We start from the raw sequence: 8,310 nt of genomic DNA, 5'->3' as shown, positions 1-8,310 counted from the left end.
GAAAAAAGCTATAAATCCCAATGCATACAAAGATTTCACTGATTCAATAAGGAAAAAAACACAACCCTCTTGTACTCGACATATACGAATATCTCATCCAAACAAATAAAAAAATACAAAAAAAATACCTGATTGTTTTTCGATTGTTCACTGGATGCGACAAATTTATAGTTGTCAATTTAAAAAAATTTTGTTTCAAAAATATGTCGTATTCAACTTGAAGAAGTTTTGAAAGTTATCAGATGAATGATTCGGAAGACAAACTAAATTATTTAATTTTTTTTTGATGTTCTTAAGAAGAAAGCAAAAATACGCTCGACGTAAAGATGGCTATTTATGCTCTTTTCAAAACGTAACTGATTTGTATTTAATTTTTTTTTTACCTTTTTTGATTTTTTTTGTTCCATGATTTTCTCTGTTCTGTTATTAATTATTTGTATTCTTTCAAATTAATCAAAATAAAAAAAAATACATAACTAATCTCTTAACAAACTAAAATAATGACATTTTTAATAAATAATGAAACTATTGCTAAGGAGTCCCACTAAAAGCTAGAATATTGCTCTTTTGAAAAATTTCCCTTTAAAAATAGGCTAATATAACCCAAATTTAATTATACAAAACCTTGCTGGATTATTTTGTTTTTATTTGATATTCATATTATATAACATCATAATAAAAAAATTAAATACTCAAAACATTATATAATAAATTAAAATCCATTTGATACCTCTTCAACTATAATATAAATAAAAATTAAAGCAATATATCTGTAACTATCAATTCTTCACATTTTATCCAAATTGTCTTAGCTATGAAAAAAAGAAGAAGAGAGAATGACTCACCATGGTTCTCGTTATAAGTACAGCATTACAAACAAAAATAGACACGCAACTCAACACTTGTTAAAACATATTTTGTAACGTAAACATCAGTTACACTAAAATTTTAGAAAAAAAGTAATGTCACCCATGTGAAAGAAAGAAAAAGAAGAAAAGCTAAAAAGGAAAGAGGACAAATTAAAGATTGTTCACGTGTTATGTGTTATTATTACAAGTGAAAATATAAATATTCATTTGAATAAAATATATAAAAAAAAACACTTATTAAAACATTTTTGTAACTTAAAGGTCTGTGAAAACGAAAACATTTATATGGAAGAAAGAAAACAATGAAGAGCACAAAAAATGACAAATCAAAGATTATTCATATTTTATGTGTTGTTTTTTATTACAAATAAAAATACAAACATGCAATAAAACACATAACAAGGAAACATTTGTTAAAACATTTTGTTGTAATGTAAAAATTTGTTACACAAAAGTTCTAAAAATGTTAAATAAAGTCACACCCGTGTGGGAGAAAGAAAATTTAAGAAGAGCTAAAAAAGATAAAATAATATATATTTATTTATACGTATTTAAGTATGAATGTTGTATTCTTAAATAGATTCGATTGCGCTAACACTAATACACCGTATTTTATGAGAACACATATCTATATTTTTCTTTTTATTTCAATTAGTTTCGGTTTTTTTAACAAACTTTATTCCCAAGCCCCCCTTAAATAATTTGATTTAAAAAAAAAAAATCAGAATATATCAACAGTTTCACAAGGAAGGTAAATATTTAAAAAAAATTACAACTAATAATTAAACTATAAAGGGATAAGCGTTCTAGACAAAACGCTAGTACTTAAAAATAATTTGATTTCATCAAAAAAGTATCAAAATAAAGCATATAAATATAATATTTAAAACCTCAAGGAAGGTAAGTTCTATGAATACAAATATGGAAGGATGTTTATGACATTAATTGTGTAACCTAGTCATTATTAAGTTAATAAAAAAGAATCTTTGACTATTTCATAATATTAATGTATTTTAAAATTTCATAATCAATGATTGATTACTAATAATTAAAGAGTTGCAAAATTAAAAATATAATTGACAATAATTATGTTTATCTTATTTTATTTAATTCATCATTTATTTATTAATTTTCTAAAATAAATTATAAGTCAAAATTAAATTATCATTTTTTTGTATATTCATGTTTTGAGTTGAGTCTTTTTATGATTTTTTTAAAAGTAAAGATAAAGTTACTTACATTAAATAGAAAGAAAGTAAAAATTGTAATAAGTAAAAATAATTTATGCAGGTAGAGAAATACTCGTGACAGATAAATATTAATAAATATGACAATTTTATTTATTTATTTTTCTAAAATAAATCATAAGTCAAGAATAAAATATCATGTTTGAATACTTATTTTTTGAGTTGAACCTTTTTATGATTTTTTACAAAATGAAGTTAAAGTTACGTAATTTTATTTTTTTTTAAAAAGAACTAACAAAATACTAAGGATTGTTATTAGTAAATATAATTTATGAAAACAAAGAAACACATGTAATAGATAAATGTTTGATAAAATGACAATTTTTTATTATTTTCTACCTCTAACTGATGAATACTAACGGATGTGACAATTTCATCTATTTATTTATTTTCTAAAAAAAGTCATAAATCAAAATTAAAACATTATATTTGGAATTGATTCTTGTCATGATTTTTTAAAAGAATGAAGTTAAAGCTACTTAATTTTAAAAAAGGAAAAAAAGGAAATATAAAAAATGTATTTTTGCAAATAAGGAAATACTTATGGCCGGTGAATATTAACATATATGACAATTTCATTTATTTATTTATTTTCTAAAAATGGCATACATAGTAAATATCATGTTGAGTTTTTATAATTTTAAAAAAATAAAGTTAGTTATAAATTAATTAAAAAAATGAAGTTAAATTTCATTTGTCTATTTGTTTTCTAAACAAAGTTATAAATCAAAAGTAAAATATTATTTTTTGAATATTTAAATTTTGAGTTGATCCTTTTTATGATTTTTTTTAAAAAAAAATAATGAAGTTAGAGTTACTTAAATTTAAAAATAAAAATAATAAAATATTAAGAATTTATATTTTATATCATGATAATAAACTTATGCTCTTAAATTTGTTCGTTATTATCTCTAATTTTCGGCTAACCTTTTGATGTTTAAATATAAATTTTTCTTTACATATTATCAGTATTAGAGTCATATATTTTTGCGAATCATTTTTTTATTCTCTCTCTAGTTCTCGCTCAACTTGCATTTTTTTATGGGCATCACATGGTAAATCACCATTCAACTTCTTATAAATAATGTTAGGATGGGTCGGCTCATCCTCAGAATTCAAGAAAGAGAAAAAGACAGAACAAAGTCATTTTATTTTTGTGACACATCTACTCGACTTGTAAGTTCTCCGATTAATCCTATCACAACCTAGTAGCCAAGAGTTGAAATCTCATTCTAACTTAATTGAGTGCAGGGAAATCATGAATTGAGGGTTTTTGTCGACTCTTTGATCTTAGGAAAGAATGGTGATTTTCTTTTCCAGCGATTTCGATAAGTATCATTGGTACAAATCCATTTTATTAATTGATTTATTGATATTTTTAGCCAGATTTAAAATTCCATTCTAACCTAAGATTCTTGTGGTTCTTGAGTGCAGGAGAAATAATAACGAAAGGTTTTCGTCGATTCGTTGATCTTAAAAATGGACGGTAATTTTCTTTTTCAATGATTTTAGTAAGTATTAGTGGTACATATCCATTTTATTAATTAATTAATTGATATTTTTAGCCGAGATTGAAATCTCATTCTAACTTAAAATTCTTGTGATTCTTCAGTGTAGGAGAATCAGAAACTGACGGTTTCTGCCCACTCTTTAATCTTAGAAATGGATAACAATTTCTCATCGGCGAAGACACTAGTGGCTGAGACAGTGGGGGAAGAGATAAATGAGGAGAGGGTAAAGATGGATATAAAGAATCCGCAAGAGGTGGAGGTAGATATGAAAATAATGACCTGGTTGTTTACAGTGAACATCCTAGTTACCATGTAAGGACTCACACCAACCAGATTCTGGCCTTTTCTTTGCACTAGGACTATTTTCATAGCATTGGTTTAGAGGGGAACTAATGAAGGAGATGTCCAAGAGAACCTTGGTTGATAAGATGAGGGAGGAGGCAGAGAGAACCATGGCTGAAACGTTAGGGAAAGAGATGAAAGAGGAGGGGACGCAAGTGGATATCAAAAATCTGCAGATGGCGGAGATGGATATCGATTTCTCATCGGCAGAGGGCACAATGGGGGAAGAGACAAATGAGGATGGGGCGGAGGTGGATATTGATTTCTCATCGGTAAAGGTCATGGTGACAGAGAAGGTGGATGAAGAGATTAAAGAGGATGGGGCAGATATGGATACAAATAATCCGGCAGAGGAGGAACCCTTTGGTAACTATTTACCCTGTGACTCTAATTATGCTTGAATTAGGACGACGGTGGTGAATGATGGATCGTCATATACGTACCAAAGAGTTCCTCGTCCACCACCTCGATCGGATTATTTGAATCCACATCCGCAGTCTTCTCCTTTGTCTCCACTCCATCTTTTCCGCCATTGTGTCCTTCGCCAATGAGAAATGGATATACACATTTGTCCCCTCCTTCATCGTTTCTTCCCCCACCTTAGAGAAATTGATATCCACATCTGCCTTCTGCGGATTCTTAGCATCCACTTGTGTCTCCTCCTGCATCTTGTTCCTCACCATCTCATCCATAGTTTTCTTTGTCTCATCCCCCACGACACCTCATTCATTAGTCCCCCCCTCTGAACCAACGCTATAAAAGCAGTATTAGTGAGAAAAAAAGACTAAAATTTGGTTGGTGTGATTCCTTGCATGGTAATCAGGATGTTCATTGTAAACAACCAAGTCATTCTAATCCTCTATTGCCAGTAAAAAATTTCAATGTTCTTTCATTGAGAGTTGAGAATCGTAAAGAAGAGATAATTAGAAAATCAAAGGCATAAGCAGCGATAAAGGAAATCACAAAATAGGATTTTGGAAAAAACTAAAAAAATAGCTTCTCGTATGAAGAGTCATGGGTCAATTAACATGTCGCATATGTCTGACAAAAGAATATCCCCTTTGCTAAGTCGTGACATGTTGAAGAAGTCGTCATCATTTCTTTGCGGAGGTTGAAGAAGTGGCGACATGAAAGAAAATCAGTTTAATTCTATATTTATTTCTAGTCAAGTGGTTGCTTGATTATTATAGGTTACAATTGTTTTATGTTGGATTAGTTATCTATTATTTGCTCCACTGGAGATTTGAATTTTCAAGCATACTAGTTAGTTGAAATTAAAATTTTGTTTAAAATACTTCTACAATATTACAGATTATTATATGCTTTGTTATTTTGTTTTGTAATGATTCTGCTTGTTTAATCCATAACATTGACCAAACATTATGAGTTTTTTTTCTCCTAGACATATATAATACACTGATTATATATATATATATATATATATTCATGTCATAGAGTTTAAATATTACAGGTTGAACTTTAGAATATTGTCATATGAACTTTTAGTCGTAAAATTCAAACTCCATAATATTAACCATTTCTTAAATATACAAAGCTAAAAAGTGACTAGATATCCTAACCTGAAATTTCTTAAATATAGTAAGCTAAAAAGTGACTAAATGTCTCAACCTGAAATCCATGAGTTTGACATTTGAAAAGTTAGGCTCATGTATTTCTTTTGATTGTCTCTTCTAGCACGAAGAGTTTGACTCTTTTTTTTATTATTAAAATTTGGACTCATGGTCCATTTATTCATGTCTATAATCCGAAAGAGTTCAAACTTCAAACAATAGCTCGAAAGAAAAAACAGTAACTAATAACTATTGTGTACCCCAAAATGACTGTATTTAAGGTGCTAACAAAGACAAATCAGTTATTCTTTTTTGGACAGTTATTTAGTAAATAATTATTATATTTTCTTAATGTTTATGAATATTTAGATTCTAATCTAAAGACAAAATCATATGACAAAACATTAGATTATGATCTGAAATTTTATAAGTTGTTCGAATTTTGGATGACAGTCTAACATTTTGTACGTAAGATTGGGAAACATATGAGCAAACATTAACTTCAGATCTAATATTATTTGAAGGATGATTTTTCAAAGTCTATATATCTGCACAACTTTTAAAAATAATAATATAATTTAAATAATGAACTTAGAGAAGGATATATTTATATAAATCAATCATTCCTCGAAAAATGGTACAATGCTTTACTTTGTCTTTGTTTTAACTGAATGACGTTAACTTATCCGCACCTTGTGTTTACACCAAGCCAATACATACATTAAATTTATAGTTCATTTTACTTAACCACAATTAATTAACATGTGTTTTACTTCATTAAATCATGTAATAATGGAAATTGCATTGGCTTGGTGTAAACACCTTGTGCAGATAAATTTTTTCCCAATTGATTCGATTCCAAAAAGTGTGGTATAAAAAATAAGAAGACATTTAATCCATTTAATTGGTCTAATATAACCCAATTTTAATTATGCAAAACTTTGTTGAAATATTGTGTTCTTTTTTATATTCATATATTATATAACGTCATAATAAAGAAAATTGAATATTCAAGACTTTTAAAATAAATTAAAATCAATTTGATACATCTTCAACAACTACAACAACAACAACAACAACAAGAAATAACAAGAAGAAGAAGAAGGAGGAGGACGAATAATAATAATAATAATAATAATAATAATATAATCATAATAATAATAATAACAATAACAACAATAACAACAACAACAACAATAATACAGCAATATTGCCATGATTATCAATTCTTTCCGTTTTATTCGAGTTATTTTAGTAGTTGAAAAATAAAATAAAAAAGAGGATAACTTTTCATGGTTCACGTTTTAAGTGTATCATTACAAATAAAAATAAACATGCAACTCAATGCTTATTTTAAAATATATTTTGTAACGTAAAAATTAGTTACATAAAAATTTAAAATAATAATATTACAACAATATAATCGTGATTATCATTTTTTTTTACCCAAATTATCTTAGTAGTGAAAAACAAAATAAAAAAGAAGATGCAATATAGTCGTGATTTTTAATTCTTTTCATTTAAGCAGCGAAAAAATAAAATTAAAAAGAGGATGACTCACCATGGTTCACGTTTTAAGTGTATAATTACAAACAAAAATAAACACGTAATTCAACACTTGTTAAAACATATTTTATAACGTAAAAGTTAGTTACACAAAAAAAAATCACAACAATATAGCTATGGTTATCAATTCTTCCAATTTTACCCAAATTATCTTAGCGGTGGAAAAATAAAAATAAAAAATAGGATGACTCACCACGGTTCACGTTTTAAGTGTATCACTATAAAAATAAAATACGAACCTAACACTAGTTAAAACATATTTTGTAACATAAAAATTAGCTACACAAAAAATTCTAAAAAATTAATATTACACCAATATAGCCGTGATTATCAATTCTTTCCATTTTATCCAAATTATCTTAGCAGTAAAAAAAACAAAATAAAAAAGAGGATGACTCATGGTTCATGTTTTAAGTGTATCAATAAAAAAAAAACAAGTAACTCAACATTTGTTAAAATATATTTTGTAATGTAAAACTTAGGGAAAATGGTGTAAAAAATACTTCAACTTTGGTCGAAATTGCTGTTACGATACCAAACTTTGGAAATGACCTTTTACCCCCTATACTATTTAATAGTGTATTTTAAAGGTATACACGTGCCTACATGAAAATCATAAATATTGCATCATTTTAAATAGTAATGTGTCCACGTGGGCACATATATACCTTTAAAATACACTATTAGATAGTGCAGGGAGGTAAAAGGTCCTCCATAAAGTTTGGTAACGTAACAACAATTTCGGTCAAAGTTAAAGTATTATTCAGACCCATTTCCCTAAAACTTAGTTACACAAAAATAAAAATAATGTTACATCAATATAGTTGTGATTATCAATTCTTTCCATTTTACCCAATCTTAGTAGTGGAAAAAACAAAATAAAAAATAGGATGACTCACCATAGTTCTCGTTTTAAGTGTATCATTATAACCAAAAATAAGCACGTAACTCAACACTTGTTAAAACATATTTTTCAACGTAAAATTTAGTTACACACAAAATTTTAAAAATTAATATTACAACAATATAAATGTGATTATCGATTCTTCACATTTTATCCAAATTATCTTAGCAATTGAAAAAACTTGCAACTAATAATTAAACTAGGGATAAGAGTCTGAAAAATACCCCAACTCTGGTCGGATTTGTTGTTGCGATACTAAACTTTCATGAGGACCTATTACCTCCCTAGACTATTTAATAC

Source organism: Solanum tuberosum, unplaced genomic scaffold (genome assembly GCF_000226075.1).
Source record: "Solanum tuberosum cultivar DM 1-3 516 R44 unplaced genomic scaffold, SolTub_3.0 scf00040, whole genome shotgun sequence".
NCBI lineage: Eukaryota > Viridiplantae > Streptophyta > Magnoliopsida > Solanales > Solanaceae > Solanum > Solanum tuberosum.
Note: the sequence above shows the minus strand (reverse complement) of the source record.